This window comes from Mesocricetus auratus, unplaced genomic scaffold, assembly GCF_017639785.1.
Source record: "Mesocricetus auratus isolate SY011 unplaced genomic scaffold, BCM_Maur_2.0 Super-Scaffold_100031, whole genome shotgun sequence".
In the NCBI taxonomy this organism is placed as follows: Eukaryota; Metazoa; Chordata; class Mammalia; order Rodentia; family Cricetidae; genus Mesocricetus; species Mesocricetus auratus.
In genome coordinates, this window is record NW_024429212.1 from 15,966,752 (window position 1) to 15,984,089 (window position 17,338).

Below are 17,338 nucleotides of genomic sequence, written 5' to 3' on the forward strand. Positions count from 1 at the left end.
CCAAGATCCTTCAAAAGATAAAGTCAGCCACTATCACCAATCCTTTCCCCATCCAATAAGACTGAGTTTTTTGAGGCAGGTTCACAGAGTCTGGACTCTGTTTCCTCAGCCCAGGTCTCGGCTTCATCTCACTGGATCTGAGACGTCACCATCCTGTCCCCGTGGGGGTTCAGGTTCTCACTACAAGTTCTCTGCCTGGACCCGTTAGAGCCGTGTGCCGCTTTCCAAATCTTTGCAAGCTTTCTCACATTTCCAAGTCCACTTACAGTTGGATAAAGTCGTGTGACCAGCTCTGCTGCGTGAGCTGTTAGAAATGACCCGTCTGAAAAGAGAAGGGCCGGCTTGCCCTGCTCAAGCTTTCTGCTCTACGGTGTTGAAACAGCAAGCAGATCCACAAAATGGAGTCCTAAAGACTGCCGGGTCAGCACTGAGGGGCCAGCTGTCTTTGGTGCGACTGATTAAGCCTGAGAGAGGGAGATGAACATGTGCCACGTTTAGCCCCTGGAATTCAAAAAATGAAAAAACTAGGTTACTGCAAAATAATCGATTCCAGCAGTTCTTAAACATTTATATCAGAGGATTCTTCCAAAGCCTCAAGAAATATTGATAATTGAAGAGATCTTTACAGATGTGGGTTACACAAATCAACATTTTCGTATCAGAAATTAAGACCAAGGGATTTGAAACTACGTGTTTGTAATTCATTTAAAAAATATGAACAGTAAAAAAAAACAGTAAATTTTGGCATGAGTATTTTTACGAAATGCAGCTAGCTCTCCCCAAACAAGCTAATGGCAGCATTTTCTAAATGTCTGAATTAATTGAAAACAGCTGTTTTCACATCACTTTCTGAGTTCAGCCGGTGTGTCCTTTCTGTTGTAGTGGCCTATGGAGAAAATCTGGTTTTATATAGAAAATATAGTTTGTGATGGCTATTCTTGATACATCTGGAATTAACTTAAAGTCACAGGGCACACCTATGAAGGTTTTTTTTAGCTAACTGAATCATTTGAGGTGGGAAGACATACCTTAAATCAACATCACCTGAAAAGGGAAGACCCACCCTAAATGTGGGCCATGCCTTTTCGTGACAGCCTCTATAAAGGACTAGGACCCTGTGGTGCTTCAAAAGAAAATGGCCCCCAAAGGGCGTGGCACTGTTAGGAGGCGTGGCCTTGTTGGAGGAAGTGCAGGCTTAGAGAGCTCTATTTCTCAAGCTTCTCTCAGTGTGCCGGTCAGTTGACTCTCTGTTGCCCCCGAGTCAAGACGTAAGCACCGTCAGCTCCAGTACCACGTCTGCCTGCATGCCGTGCTCTCTGCCATGGACTGAACCTCTGAAACTCTTAAGTGAGCCACCCCCGTGAAATGCTTCCTTTGGAAGAGTTGCCACAGCCGTGGTGTCTCTTGAGAGCAACAGAAGCCCTGACTCAGACAGGTGGGAGAAGCTATTGCTTTGTGGTTGCTTGTGCTCGCTCTCATTTCACTGACGTTACAGCCCCGATTCTTTGGAATTCCGCCACACACCGAACTGAACATGGACTGAACAACTGCTGGGTCCTTGGACTTTCCACTGGGAGACAGCCATTGTTAGCTGGGTCGTTGCCGGTAAGCCACTGGAATAAATTCTGTCTGCCTGTCTGTCTGTCTATCATCCATGTATCTATCATCTATCATCTATCTATCTATCTATCTATCTATCTATCTATCTATCTATCTATCTATCTATCATCTGTCTGTTCTGTTCCTCTAGAGAGCCCTGACCAATAGACATATACTTAAAGCATTATTTTTGAGGATTAAAAAATTTTTTTGGCTTAGTATTTAACATACCACTTTAACCCCAACATCTAAGAGAAAGAGGCTAAAGGATCTCTGTGAGGTCCAGACCAGACTGGTCTACATAGCAAATTCTAGGCCTGTCAGGATTACTGAGTGAGACTCAGCCTTGAAAAATCAAGCCAACATTTAAAAAAAAATGTACAAAGAGCTAGCATGATCTCTTCCACTGGGTAGATGGTCTTGAAAAATCCATTCAAGGCCAGTGACCTAGTCCAATTTAATAAAGACTATGTCCTTCAAGCACTGACCAACCACAGCCAGTATAAGTTCAGACTATTTCTAGACCAGGCCATAATAGTTTAAACAGAATCGGCAGGATGGAGACTCGGTGAATTTTGGTGGGCGACTCCATCAGAACTGCTGTAACCCACGTGACTTCATGCCTCCAGTTCAGGGAAGACCACAGGTAATATTTCTGTCTCTCTGTCTGTCTGTGTGTTTGTGTCTGGACTTGCCACAGCACGTGTGTAGAGATCAAAGGACAACCTGTAAGAGTTGGTTCTCTCTATTGACCATGTGGGTTCTGTGGGTCAAACTTGGATCGTGAAACCCGGCAGTGAGATCTTTACACAGTGAGCCAATTCACTGCCCCAAGAGTGTTCTTTGTGGCTGGAGAAGTAGTTGAGTGCCTAGCCTGCACAGGCCCTGGGTTTTACCCCCAGCACCATCAAACATAGAACCAAAGGCTTTCCGTAACTTTCTCTGCTTGCTGTAGACAATTCTTTCTGAACACTAGATCGAAACTGAACAACTGGCAGCTGTTGTGGAATATTATCTTAAGAGGGGTTACATTCGTTTATGCTGGGAAAGTTCATTTTAATGACGCAAAGAAGTGCTACATCCTTTTATGCCGCATTTGTTTAGCTCTGTGAAGTGAAGCTGCGATACATTGATTGCCTAAAACACCTGATTGGTCTAACAGCCAATAGCTAGACAGGAGAGGGATAGGCGGGGCTGGCAGGCAGAGAGAATAAGAACAAGAAAAGAGAAGAGCAAAAAAAGGAGGAGAGGAGGACACCAGGGGCCAGCCACACAGCTAGCCACACAGCCACACAGTCAACCACACAGTCAGCCACACAGCCAGCCACACAGCCACACAGCCACACAGCCACACAGCCACACAGCCACACAGTCAGCCACACAGCCACACAGCCACACCAACAGCCACACAGCCAGCCACACAGCCACACAGCCACACAGCCAGCCACACAGCCACACAGCCACACAGCCAGCCACACAGCCAGCCACACAGCCACACCAACAGCCACACAGCCACACAGCCACACAGCCAGCCACACAGCCACACCAACAGCCACACTGTCAGCCACACAGACAGCCACACAGCCACACAGCCAGCCACACAGCCAGCCACACAGCCATACAGACAGCCATGGAGTAAGAATTAAATAAAGGTATCTAGAATAGAGAAAGGTGAAACCCCCAGAGGCAGAAGATAGATGGGATAATTCAAGGAAAGCTAACTGGAAACAAGCCAAGCTAAGTCAGGCATTCATAAGTAAGAATAAGTCTCTGTGTACTTATTTGGGAGCTGGATGGTGGACCCCCAAAAAGGTAAGAATAAAACAAAAACAAAAACCCCACAGTAAGTAGTTTCTGGAAAGTAGTAGGAGGCTAAATGCGGCTCAGTCGATGGAGTGCTTGCTCAGTCCCCAGCACTGCGTTAACTTCAACTTGGTGGTGCACCGCTGTCATCCCAGCACTTGGAGGCAGAGGCAGGAGGAGGGGCAGGAGTTCAAGGTCATCCTTGACTACTTAGCCAGTTTCACCCAAGCCTGTGTGGGATTGGGGGTGGGGTGGGGTGCTAGTCGCATGCAAACATGTCAGCGAACTTTTCCTACTGTGACATTAAAACCTTTCATGCTCTCTTACACTTTGAATGGGTCCTTTACCCATGTGTGACCTTAGAACTTCAGGATGATTAGTTATTCAGAAAAGATCAGTTCACCGAGTTACCCAGTTTTCTAAATGGTTGGCACACCTCCTTCTATAACACTTGAAAAACGATCTTAACTGTGGTCACGGGAAGTCTGGATAAAAGCCTCTCAGTGCCTGACAGCCGTCCAACCCTTGGGTGTGGCCACACTGGCTTTCTGGCATCTCTAATTTGTGTCTGAAAGCTTGAATTTTTGCCTTTTGCAACAAAGGCTATCAGTTATTTTCCTTGGAGTGACAGATCTAACTTACTCATTCACAAGAAAATCTCTGCTAACTAATCAAGTTTGAATAACCATCGTTTGTTGGGGTTTTTATTTTTTTATACATACATTTTTTCTTTGTAAGGAAAGGAAACAATGTTCCGCAATAAAGGCAGCTAGTTCTCATTGCAACCGAAAAAATAAATAATCAAGCATACGTTTTTCTTCACGACCACGGCCACCCTGCTGCGGGTAGTACAAGCGCTTTGTGCGAGAGCTACCCATTTGCCACACAGAATATTAAAAAGATGTATGCTCTAGGGCTGTGATTTAATAAGAGAAGTCGCCTCTGCTTAATCAGAGGCATCGTTAAGTGACAGGTGTATGTGTAGGGTTCCCGCAGGTGCGCAGGGTGAGGGGTATTAATACAGTGACTGCCGGGGTGAGCAGGCGCCCCTGCCTTCATTAGCACAGAGGCACCAGGATTTCTACCCACGGGGGCTTTCACGACGGCATCAGTGCAAATGCCAATCAATCCAGCGAAGAGGGCAATAGCATCACTCTCTCTGTGAGCAGTGTCGACCTCACAGAGCCTGTGCGAGGTTCTCTGTGGCTTCCCGCCACCCTAGCCCATTTCATTTTCTTCTGGAATGCTCTCTTCACCATGCTCCTCAGCGCCCTACACATCTCCAACCCAGTCTGAGGCTCATGAAGACCGAGTTCTCCGGGGTCTGACGATGGTTAGCTGTGTGCTCCCCCCCCATCCTGCATCCTCACAGGACTTCTGTATGTTTTTCTTCACCACAGTGGTAGTTTGACACTGGTGTTTGTTTTCCTTGCTTGATCTTAAGTATTAGTAAGGTTAAGAGGGTCCTGCTTGTGTGTGTGTGTGTGTGTGTGTGTGTGTGTATCAAGTGACTAGTGACCAGCACAGTGGCTGATAAACAGTAGGGATCAACTCTTAGCTGAGGGACCAAATGACAGGTCTGAGCAGCGGTGTGGAAAGGCCTAATGGACTTGGATGGGGATCCTGCCAATCAGAGGTTAATCAGGATTTTAGGGCCTTGCTTAGCCTCCTGGTTTCCCTGAAAGCAAGTTCTATATTAAAAAGATGACAGGATTGTGGTGGGTAATTAAAGCCCTATCTTCAGTCCTGTGTGTGTGTGTGCACATGCATGTACCTTTGTATGATTGGGTCTGGAGAAGGGCTATTGACAAGTCTTAATTATTTCTACAAGGTGAAAAGCATCAGCCTGGGGTGATGGTACACACCTTTAATCCCAGGACTTAGGAGGCAGTTACATCTATCAGAGCAAGTTGCAGGCCATCCAAGGCTACATAGTAAGACCTTGTCTAAAAAGAAAAAGAATAAAAGGCCCATAAATCCCAGAAAACATTATAAATTCTATAACTTATTTCTAATGCCTCTGCCAAGATTTGTTAATAAGAGGGACCTGGGGTTCGCCTCACAAAGGCTGAAGACCATCCTTTCACTGATGCCTTATGGTGCAGAGCCTGTGTATACTGACTGTCAGAACACACTGAAGGAATGCTCACTAGATTAGCATGTGACAGAAGGTAAGGTCAAACCAAACTACCAAGTTCACCTAAGTTGCAAACTACCAATTAGGACGAGGAACACTGTCTGCCTTACTTAGGGGTTTTATTGCTTCGAAGAGTCACCATGACCATGGTAACCACTCCCCCACCCCCCTATTCCCTTCCATTGCAACTCTTGTAAAGGAAACATTTAATTGGGGCTGGCTTATAGTTTCCGAGGTCTAGTCCATTATTGTCATAGCAAGAAGCATGGTGGCGTGCAGGCAGACACGGTGCTGGAGAAGGAGCTGAGAGTTCTACATCTTGATCTGCAGGCAGCAGAAGGAGTCTGTGTAACACACTGGGTATAGCTTGAGATTAAATGAAACCTCAAAGCCCGCCCCCACAGTGACACACTTCCTCCACTCTCGATGGACCGAGCATTCAAACACGTGAGTCTATGTGGACCATTCCTATTCAAATCTCCCCACTGTCTTTTCTTGTCCATTGTGAAGAATTGTCACAAACCCACCTGACACTGCTGCTGGCAAACCCCAGGCTGACCTCCTTTCTGTATCCCAGATAGCCAACCTTAGGGTTGACTCACCACCTGCACAAGGGTGTGACCCAAACCCAGGCTTCTTCCTGGGGCTTCCCGTTATGTCCACCAAGGGAGCTGGTGGAAAATACCTTGTCTTGGGGACTCTGGTGTGCTGTCGGGCTACCGAACCAGAGAGTTAATCACTTAAATGCTCAGGGGACTCCCTCTGTCTCTGTGGACACGCTGAAAACCGGTAATGAGTCCCCAGGAAACTAACATATGGCTGCCCTGGGCCACGGGATGGCTCTCACTGCAGCAGACAATCTCCTGATATGGCAACGAGCTCCCAGACTGAGTCCTGAGCCAGGAGCCACCTCATAGGAGAGTCCTCAGCCTTGGCTTCCTGAGAACTCTTTGTGTAATCCAAAAATACCAAGATTTCAAAACCTGTGTTCACTTCTTTTGGTTGCTTGAGTCGTATGGAGTCCTGGAAGGACAGGTGTGATTTAAACCCTGCTTACACCGACACCCCCGGAGGGGGCCACATACAGAGAACTTCATTTATCATAAGCCATGTTTCCAGTTCAATTTTAATTCAAAGCTCAAACTTCCCTCCCTTCTGCCCCCAACTCTCACACCCGTGGGCTTCCTCTAACACTGTTCTTTAAACCCCCCTCTCTAATGGCAGAGTGGGCCCATGACCACAGCTTGCTAGACCTCCGAGCCAGGACTGGCACCAGCACACGGTTCTGGTAAATTCACATTTAGCCGATTTGCCCTAATTGACCTTGTGTTCACGTCCAGGGCATTGTAAGCACTTAAACATATGTAGAGAAAACTCAGACTAGCCTGTAGCCCCGGTGGCTTAAGAGAGCTGTCCCTGCATTCCTTTTGAGATACCTACCCAGATTAAAAGTTATTTAGATGATACTGAACTGAACATAAGCTAACTCATTTTGGGTAAAGTCAGTTTCTAACACCGAGACCAAAAAAAATGTATCTCCATGAAAAAATGTATGTCAGGGTGAAGGAAGGTCTGAGGTCCTGCTGGCTTCCTACCCAAGTCACCATACCTGCGGGCGTCTGTATTCCCCAGCAGATGCTGTCAGTAGAGGAGACTTTTTTCTTTTATGGAAATAGATATTTTTTTGTCATATAGTATATCCTGATTACAGTTTCCCCCACCTCTATTTTCACCAGTTCCTCCTCCCCTCCCCTCCCCACCTGATCCACCCCCTTAAGTTTCTCATTTCAAAACGAACAGGCTCCTAAGGGAATATAATAATATAATATGATAGAATAATAACTAACAAATTGGAATAGGGCAAAAACAAACAAACAAAAGAAAGCGTTCAAAAAAAAAAAGGCAGAAGAAACAGATACAGACACAGAGACCCCAAGCTTTCCCATACTTAGGAATCCCATAAGAATACTAAAGTGGAAGCTATAATATATATGGCAAAAGGGCCTGTAGGGTAAAAAGAGAGAGGACAATTTTAAAATATATAAACAGAATAAGATAAAATGAAAGTAGAGATTTAAAAAAAAGTTCTGGCAGGACATTATGACACCAGAAACCTCCAAAGATGCCGCTGAGTTCGTTGCCTTCCTGTTGGCCGGCTACTGCTGGACATCTGTCTACCCCTCAGAGTGGTTTGTTTCCCCAGTGAGGTGCCCTTGGAGTAAAAGTAAGAAGGAATGCCTGCATCAAATCCCTCCCTTCAGGGCTCAGGTAGCCTTTGCCTAAGAGGAGGCTGAAAGGCTCTTTAGAGCCAGAGGAGACTAAGAACGGGAAGAAAACAAAAGCCTGGGGTCCCTTCTGGTAGTTTGTGTCCTGGACTGAGCCACAGTCCTGAAGATTTTAGAAAAGACTTCTCCAGTAGGAGAAGCTCCATCTTGGTCAGCCACACTTTAGAAGACTGGATTTCTGGAGGTGTGAGCATTAGGGGCTAGCTAGGAGCAAAGCCTAGATTTAGAAGCTTAGACAGAGCAAGGGATTGCTTTTCATACAAAATAATCAAAGGCCGAGGGAGATGGGGGCAGGGGTGGCATTTATTTCTATTAAAATAACTGGAAGGGGCCATATTTTGCTTTTTAGTGTGTGTGTATGTGTGTGTGAGTGTGTGTGTGGTGTGAGTGTTTGGTGTGTGTATGTGGTGTGTGTATGAGTTTGTGTGTGTGTGTGAGTGTGTGTATGAGTTTGTGTGTGTGTGTGTATGTAATGGGCTGTTGGTCCATTTAAATAATTGAGTTTCTCCAGCTTGGGGAGGGGTGGTCAAAGAGGGAGCTGGGGGAGAGTTAGACTAAGACCTAACAACTTAGAAATCTCTGAAGTAACAAAAAAATGGGAAAGTGACGCTCAGAGACCCAGTGTTTAAGAGCTTGACTTGAATTGAGAGAAGGGCCCAGATCAAGACTTGGCATCCCCACACCGGGAAAGGGCGGTGCTCCTGCATCCGCAGAGTGGCCGTCCAGGCTACAGGAGAAACCTGTTTCTTACAGGTTAAGTAGAGGATGGGGTGGGGTCTGAAAGCGACTATTCCTCCGTGGCAAGCTTATTGTGGAGAATACATCCATCCCTGTGTCTCATAACCAAGAGCCAGTTCCTGAAGGGTTCTACTGACAAGAACTAAGCTACTCTAGGATCAGAGAAATCACAACTCAGGTCCTCTAGGAGGCTGAGTGGGAGATGACCCCAGGAGATGTCACGGAGAAGGGGAAGGTCTGCTGCAAATGTACTCTACTAGGCAGGGCTCTGTGGAATAGCCCAGCTGTGTGTGTGTGTGTGTGTCTGTGTTTGTGTCTATAGAGTGTGTCTAGGAGTGTGTGTGTGTCTGTGGAGTGTGTGTGTGTAACTGTGGAGTGTGTCTAGAGTGTGTATATGTGTCTATGTGTGTGTCTGTGGAGTGTGTGTCTGTGTTTGTGTCTGGAGTTTGTGGAGTGTGTGAGTCTGTGGAGTGTGTGTCTGTGGAGTGTGTCTATGGAGTGTGTGTATGTGTCTATGTGTGTGTCTGTGGAGTGTGTGTGTGTGTCTGTGGAGTGTGTGTGTCTGTGTCTATGGAGTGTGTGTGTGTGTGTAGTGTGTGTGTGTGTGTGTGTGTGTGTGTGTGCCTGTGAGAGCATGCACATTCATCCTGCATACAGCATTAACCTGCTTGGTGGAACAGAAAGGATTTTAAGCCTCAGGCGTGCCCGCTATCCTGCCCCACGGGGTCCAGAAAGAAGCACAACCCTCTCTAGTCACCCTGCACACTCTCCAGTCTTCCTCTGTGGCAGCTTAGCAAAGAAAGCATTCTGCCTAGCACCGGGGCTAGAAGGACTTTCTTCCCCTCTCAATCACCTCCCTCTCTCCTTCCCTCCTCCTCTCCCCCACACTTCCTTCTTCCTTCCCATGTCTTACAATTTATTTACTTACTTTTAACTAGGTTTTTGTATCTCACCCCTTTTCTTTTTATTTTCTCTTCCTTCTAAAAACCTTGCTTCCTTTATCATTTTTTGCTTTCTGAGTCACCTTTGTTAATGTGTTATCCTTTTTTTCTTAGTTTTGAACTTTTATGTATTCTGTGTCTGTTTTACTCCTTCTTTCTATTGTTGCTGGTGGCATAGAGGTTGCTGTTAAACAGCTTTTGCTATGTTTGTGTATCTCACTTGTTTTGTGCTGCTGTTGACACAGCTCGTTTTCCTCTCTCTAAATTGCCCTTGTCCCGAAGAGAAGGCTGTTCTCTAGGAAAACTCACATAAATGTGGGAGAGAGATCCATCTCAGCAGATACACAAATATTGGCATAGAGACACAAGAAGTATGAAAAAAAAACTAAAAGACATCACACTTCCTTTAAGAGTTTCTAACTCTTCTGCAACTGAATCCCAAGATGTCCAAGAGGAGGAAATGGCAGACAAAGATAAAGAAGTTAAGTTTTAGATGATCAGTGATCCAAAAGAGGACACAAATAAATGCCTAAATCGACTAGGGCATCGGGTCCTATTATTGGTGGTTTTGAGCCACCATGTGGGTGTGGGAATTGAACTCGGGCTTCTGGAAGAGTTACCGGTACTCTTAAGTGCTGAGCCATCTCTCTAGCCCCAACTAAGGAAGACAATATATGATAAAAGAAGACATTCATGGGTCTGGCGGGATGGCTGAGTCATTAAGAGCACTTTCTGCTCTTGCAGGGGACCCATGATTGGTTCCCAGCACCCACACGACAGCCCACAACCATCTGTAACTCTACTTCCAGGAAATCCAAGGCTTGTTCTGGCTGCCATGGGCACTAGGCGTGTGGGTGGAGCACGTGTGAGTCACATGCAGAGAACTCACGCACATAGGTTCACTAGGAAGACTCACATAAACTGAGAGAGAGGCCCGTCAAACAGACGTGCAAATATTGGCATAGAAACACAAGAAATAAATAAAAAGGGAAGGGATCGCAACTCTGCGGGGGTCTCTGAGCCTACAGCTGACACATAGAAGGTCAGAGAGGGTCCAGAGACTGGTGGAAGAGCTGTGTGACTTGGAGGAAAAGATGAAGGGGAAGGGATCCTCTTAGAGCCTGGGGATCAGGTCCCGGGATGGGCTAAGGGATAGATGCATGACCACATTCACTTCTCCTAGTGCCCTTCGGGTTTTAAAAAACCAGTCACCACCGCTTAGCCATGTTGTCGTGGGAAGCCAAAGACTTCAGCCAGAGAAACCCACCTACCCAGGGAGCACCAACTGTTTGAAAAATTGTCTTACACCCAAAAGTAATAATAATTCAACCAAATGGATCAAAGAGTCGGTTCTCAGTAAAGTTAACAAACACACTTGTGAAAGTGTTCATCTTTAGCCAGCAGAGAAATGCAAAACCCGGACCACACTGCGATTGTTTCTCAGATGGCTACCAGCAAGAAAACAAACCAAATGCAGCGAGAGCTGGGGGGAGGGGGTATTTAAATGAGTCTAGTAACTATGGAAATCCGTATGAAGGTTCGTCAAAGAAAACTAAAAATACAATCACCATGTGATCGGCTATACCGTTCCCGATACAAGAACAAAGGCACCAAATAGAATGTAACAGAGATCCCCTGCAGACCCTGGCTTCGTGTGGTACTGCTCACAAAAGCCACATTATACGATCGGAGGAGGTGTCGGGGTGTCACCCAGAAATGATGTGTAGAGAAAGCGTGATGTGTATGCACAAAACAGCATTTTCCATAAAGGAGTAGAGAGGCTCATCGTCGCAGAAAATGGACGGGATGGGAGACCACCAAATGGAGAAATAAGCTGGACTCAAAGGGGCAAAAGCTATGTTTCTTCTAACATATGGAAATCTAGATTTTTTTTTCAAAAAAGGTGGGGAGTTGGAGAGAGGGAGGCAGAAAACCAAAGGGGATAGAGACCGTGCGCGTGAAAAGGCTGTGATGAAACTCACTTCTCGTGCCAACCTAAAAAGAGACACAGAAGTAGAAGGTGGACTTTATTTTTGGGGGGATGACTAAGGGGGTGATGGGACTGAATATGATCAAAGCCACAGGGAAACCCATTACTTCATCCAGTAATATACACTGAGAAAGACCACAGATAATTTGTTTAAATTCTAGATGATATCATTTTGCTTTTCAGGACATGATGTCCATGACAGTTAACCATCCCCCCACCCCCATCATTTTACCAATTATATTTCGGGGCTCAAGTGGCAGACATAGAAGACAAGTTTTCAAATCATCTTTCAAGCTTAACTCAGACTTTTGAGTTCCATGAACCAGAGGCCACTGACTTAAATGAGAGCATCACATATTTTAGGGGAGAGGGGACTCAGCATGAGTGTGATGCAGGGGCTTCCTTGTCTGTACCACTTAAGTGATGCAGGGACTTCCTTGTCTGTACCATTTAAGTGATGCAGGGACTTCCTTGTCTGTACCATTTAAGTGATGGGACGCTGGTCCTTTATGAAGCAGAATGCGAAAGACTTTGGCCAGATGTTGTAATTTAAATAATAATAATAATAATAATAATAATAATAATAATAATAGTATCTTTATTTTATAGTCAATATTATAAATGTTACAAAGAGTCTGGGGTCCCTATGGAGGGATACTATTACAGCCCAGATATGGAAAGGAGGGCCTGGGCCCACCCCCAAATGATGTGATGGACTTTGATGATCCCCCATGGAGGGTCTCACTATCCCTGGGGAGTTGGTGGTGGGTGGGTTGGGGGGGTTGGTGGGAAGCATGGGAGGGCGAGGGAATGGGGGGATGGATATGTAAATAAGAGTGTTTCTAAAAATAAAAAAATAATGTCAGAAAAAAAAGTCTGGGCACTGGAGAGATAGCTCAGTGGTTAAGGGTGCTGGAGAGATGGCTCAGTGGTTAAGGGCGCTGGCTTCAGAAGACCCAGGTTTGTTTTCCAGCACTCATATCATGCAACTCACAACCCAGGGTAGTCACATGTCCATAACACACACACACGCACGCACGCACGCACGCACGCACGCATGTATACACACATACACATACATGTATTGCACTCACCCTCACATGTACTAATTCATGTACACACACACACACACACGCATGCATGCACACACACACGCATGCATGTATACGCACATACACATACATGTATTGCACTCACCCTCACACACATGTACTAATACATGCACATACACTGTCACATACACACACACCCACATGCACACACATGAACACATTCCCACACATAAGTTTAAACATGAAATGAATCTTTAAAAAGAGAGAGAGAGCATCTAGGGCAGGAGAGTGGTGGTGCACGCCTTTAATCCCAGTACTTGGGAGGAAGAGTTCAGGGTCAGCCTGGTCTACACCCTGAGTTCCAGACCAACCAGACTACAGTCTGTCAGTCTGCAGTGTAGATGGCTTCTTATCTCATAGTCCTATGGGAGTGGGTTCTAAAATGTTACATCTAAAGGCTTAAAAAAGAAATCTCATCCATACTGGGCCCCAAAAAGCCTAGTTTTATAAACGTTATAAGGAAATGCCCCACAAGAAATAGTCATTTAGCCCAGATCCTCAAATGAGGCCAGGACATCCTGAGGTTGCTCCTGTCCCCCACAGCACGGTCCACCTGGGTTGATAACGCTCCTGAAGACTCTTCGGTGACATGCATCAGAAACCGGATTAATGGTCACACACTCTAGCTTAGAAATTCAACCTTAAGAAACACTGTCTCACGGAAACCCGTCAGCTGCTCAAGATTAACACCCCGTGCTATTCATGACAGCATTGTTTACACAAATGCAAACCAAGAATAACTAAGAGGTCCAATTATAGAAATTCTGACAAGAATGGTGGAGATGAATGACGAAATGTTAAAAAGTCGTGGAAATGCTATTTCCAAAGAATACTTAAATATGGTGGAAAACTACAATATAACCTCACTTGAGAAAAGGATGTAAAACCACACACATACAGCTATGTATATAATAAACTTTTAAATATGAATTTACATATTCATTTTAAAACGCTCTCGGGTTCCGGAAAAAAGCAACCTCAAATTATAGTGTGAAATATATACAAAATGTTGATGGCGTGTGTCTCTTGGTAGCAGGATTATACGCTGTTTGGTGCTTTCTCTTTTATTCATTTTCCTACTTTTTTTAGTAAAGCATATATGTTTTTAATATAATCAGGAAAGTGTTTAAACCATATTAAAATATTATTTGGACTAGCCATCTTCTAGAAAAAGAAAAAAAGATTATGTTCGGAAAATAAAGATCAGAGTCCAAGGCTTCCGCTGCCCTCAACCTACTGACACACTTACAGGGACAAGCAGGTGACCTGATTTGCTCCTTGTTCCTTTTTCCAGCTCGCTCCTCAGGGGAGCCGGAAGTCAGGACCACTGGAACTCATCAGGTCTTCCTGTCATTCTCACCCTTGGGGGTGGGCAGGAACTGTTGAAAGAGGGTTATGCTTGTTGTTTGTTAATCCATACAGCAAGCCTTCCAGGTTGAGGCTATTCCTCACACTCCGTGGGTGGATAAATTAAAGGAGTGAGCACCTCCATGCTCACACACTCCCCGCACCCCGCTCCCAGGACCACACAGCAGGGGGTGGAGCCCAGGCAAGGCTCAGTACCCCTCAGCCTGGTCTACAGAGTAAGTTCCAGGACAACCTCCAAAATAATACAGAGAAATCCTGTCTCGAAAAAACAACAACAAAAACAACAACAAAACGACACATGTCACACAGTATTCTGAATTTGACCCTGTTCTTACCTTCACGTTGGGTTTTATGGTTTCACAGTTTTCATGGTAGCCCATTAGTATCCTTTTGTTCCAACTCGAGAAACCCAGGGCTCTAGTGTTTCTGGGGGGTTTCTGGGGGGAATCTTTATCTTGTCTGTCATCTGTCTGTCTGTCTGTCTGTCTTCTTTCCCCTCCCTCCAGGGTCTCACTATGTAAGCCTCACTGGCCTCAGATTTACAGAGATCCACCTGTCTCTGCCTCTGAGTGTGGGAGATTAAAGCTGTGCCCGCCATGCCTGGCCTATGCCCGTCGCTCTCTCTGGTGTGGTAGTCTAGGTTGCCAGTTTTTTTTTTTATTACTTTTGCTTACTAAATAATTTTCCCCACCCTCTCAGTTGTAACCTAACACTCTCTCCTGGCCTTCCGATTGTCTGCTGACCAAACTACAGAGCATTTCACTGGGTCCCTCGGATCCCCAGGGTGATTTTCTTTTGATGTCCTTAAAAACTCCGTCTTTGTCGTGTCTTATTCGAGAGCTCTCTGTGTTTAATAGTGTGAGGCTCTTGGAGTTCACGCGTTTGGACGTTCATGTCTCCTGCAGATTTGGGGTGTGGTCTGCCAGTATTTCTTTAAATCGCCTTTTAATTCCTTTCATTTTTCTGTTCCTTCCTGGACCTTTATAACATACATTGCGTTTCGTTGGACAGCGCTTGTTTGTGCCCCCCCCGCCTCCTCCCCTTTTTCTCTCTTTCTCCTTAAGATCCCAACTGTTTGCTTAGCTACTGCAACTCCATAGGGACCTTCACCCCCTTGGCAGTGGCCTCAGCTCTAACAACGCAAGGCTCTTTTCTTTGTAGACGCCTCACTTTGGTAAGGCATCTCCTGATGTTGTGTAATTGTTTCTTATTTTCGAGCTCACTGGGTGTCTCTAAGGTGATTAATTTGGATTTCTTTGTCAGGCAGTTTATACATTTCCATTTCTCTGTGGATGGCATTGCAGGTCCCGGATGTATCCTGACCCCTGGCTTTGCAACGATGTCTGCTCGTTTGAAAACGTTAGCTGCCATGCTAAGCTTTATGTAGGTTCTGGGGGATTTGAACTCAGTTCCTCATGCCTGCGCACCAAGTACCTTACCACCAAATAAATGCTCTGTCCGCCTCAGTTTCTCCAAACTACTTGGGGACATTGGGACCCTATTTGAAATATTGTTATACTTCCTCTTCCCACCGCTATAGTATCCATTTAGATAAAGAATTTTATTTCTTTTTTTTTTTTTCTTCTGTACTGGGAATTAACCCCTGGACCTTGCTCATGTTAGGTAAGCAACTCCCCCAGCCTTAGAACCGGCACATTAGGACTGGGTTTATGGTGTTGGTATGGTATTCAGGGTCACAGATGAAAGACTTGTTTGAGTCTAGATGCAGTTACAACTGAGCAGGCTGTCCCTGCTGTTGAGTGGCTGTCACATAACCCTCAGCCCCACGCCAAATCTAATATCTGCAGCCCATCCACCTCAGACTACACAGGACTAGGCCTCCGTGTTGGGCATGGCTGAGGGGGTCACTCCCCTGTGGTTAGTAGTCAACCCCTTGAGACCTAGACTAAACTCCAAGCCAGTGCAAGTAGCTCACTGGGCCAAGATGATGCCATTATAACTGACCAAGACTTTCATCTCTCACTCACGCTTACCCACACGGCGATGATATAGCCAACCTCATTTCCACCAACTTTCCATTTTAATCTACGTAGAATTAACACTTCTCTTTCAGGCTGTTCAAAGAATTCTCTTGGATTCTTTTAAGATTTCATGAAGAAAATACGATACAAGTCAACACATTGAATTGATGTTTTTGATGGAAATAAATCTTATCTGAAACAAATTTAAATTAGGTACTGGGTGTCACATGTGTTTGGATATGTGTAACAACCCATCGGTAAGCATACCTTGATTCCCCCCCCCCACCACACACACGGGAGAGGGGGGATTCCAATTGAGTGGAATTTTCCAATTTGAAAACGGCGAGCTGCAAGTGTGAGGGTCTCCTTCAGAACCCTGAGGTGACAATGGAAGTCAAGACTGCACACGCTCCTGTATTTCCTAGGAAAAACAAACCTCCAGACTAAAGAGACGCGGGCGCTGCTGTTATTTCTTCGGATGGAATGCCTAGGAGTTGAAAAGATGGTTTTCCTCAAGGAAACATTATATGTAAATTGAAGAAAAACGAGTATAAAAAGTGAGATTGATTTTTTTTTTTTTCTTCTCCTCTTTCCTTCACAGTTTTACCCTGCAGCAATTTGATGTTGACGTCTTTAAGCCTGGGCCTGAGCACACTTGTTTTTCCTGCCACACTTGGGACATTAAATTGCTATGTCTTCCGACAGCAGCCTGATCGGATGTGGTCGCTCATCCTTTGTCTATTGGCACTGCCTGGAGCCCCCCCCCCTGCCCTGAAACCTGTTTTCTACTCTATGTCTGTGCTATTTCATTTAAACTCCGTGTTCCCTGGGAGACGCCCTTCTGTCTCCTTACCTCCTGGTCACCTAGTCACCAGATTTCACAATTAATCACAGGCCCACCTTGAAGAGCCCGGGCTCCTGAAATCGGTTGCCACTGGATGGGAACTGCACCAAGTGGACAGCTGAGATCTGGGACATTAATAAGAACCCCCCCCCCCCTTCAGGAAGCCACCCGGAAGACTTAACTCTGGATGCTATGACAACGATAGGCGAAAGCTCTTCTGAGCTGTGATTAAATTTAACATCGCTGCTGAGTAGTTTCTGTCTGCCAGACGTTGTCCAGGTGGTATGAATATTGAGATGAATAATTTATTCCTGTTTCTGCTTTGGTTCAGGAAGAATCTGAGGCAAGTTGTGACAGAAGTACATAAAATAAAAACCCAAATGCAAGCGTGTAGCCCTCAGAACAAGGGAATATAAATTAAATAGGTCAAGTCCAGAGGGAAAGGAGATCATGGATGCATGCGCGGCCAACGGGAGCCATCACGATGCTGTACCTGGGCACCGTGTGGGGCTCTCAGCACATCGGGTGGCCTCGGGGAC

General features: G+C 45.6%; 1 long non-coding RNA gene across 1 annotated transcript; it reads left to right on the forward strand.

Annotated features, from left to right (window-relative positions):
• Positions 1 to 1,034: 1,034 nt before the first annotated feature.
• Positions 1,035 to 17,066, forward strand: LOC110342269. Its single transcript, XR_002384297.2, has 2 exons — positions 1,035 to 1,605; positions 16,557 to 17,066. It is a non-coding gene; the product is annotated as an uncharacterized LOC110342269 (long non-coding RNA).
• The last annotated feature ends 272 nt before the right edge of the window (positions 17,067 to 17,338 follow it).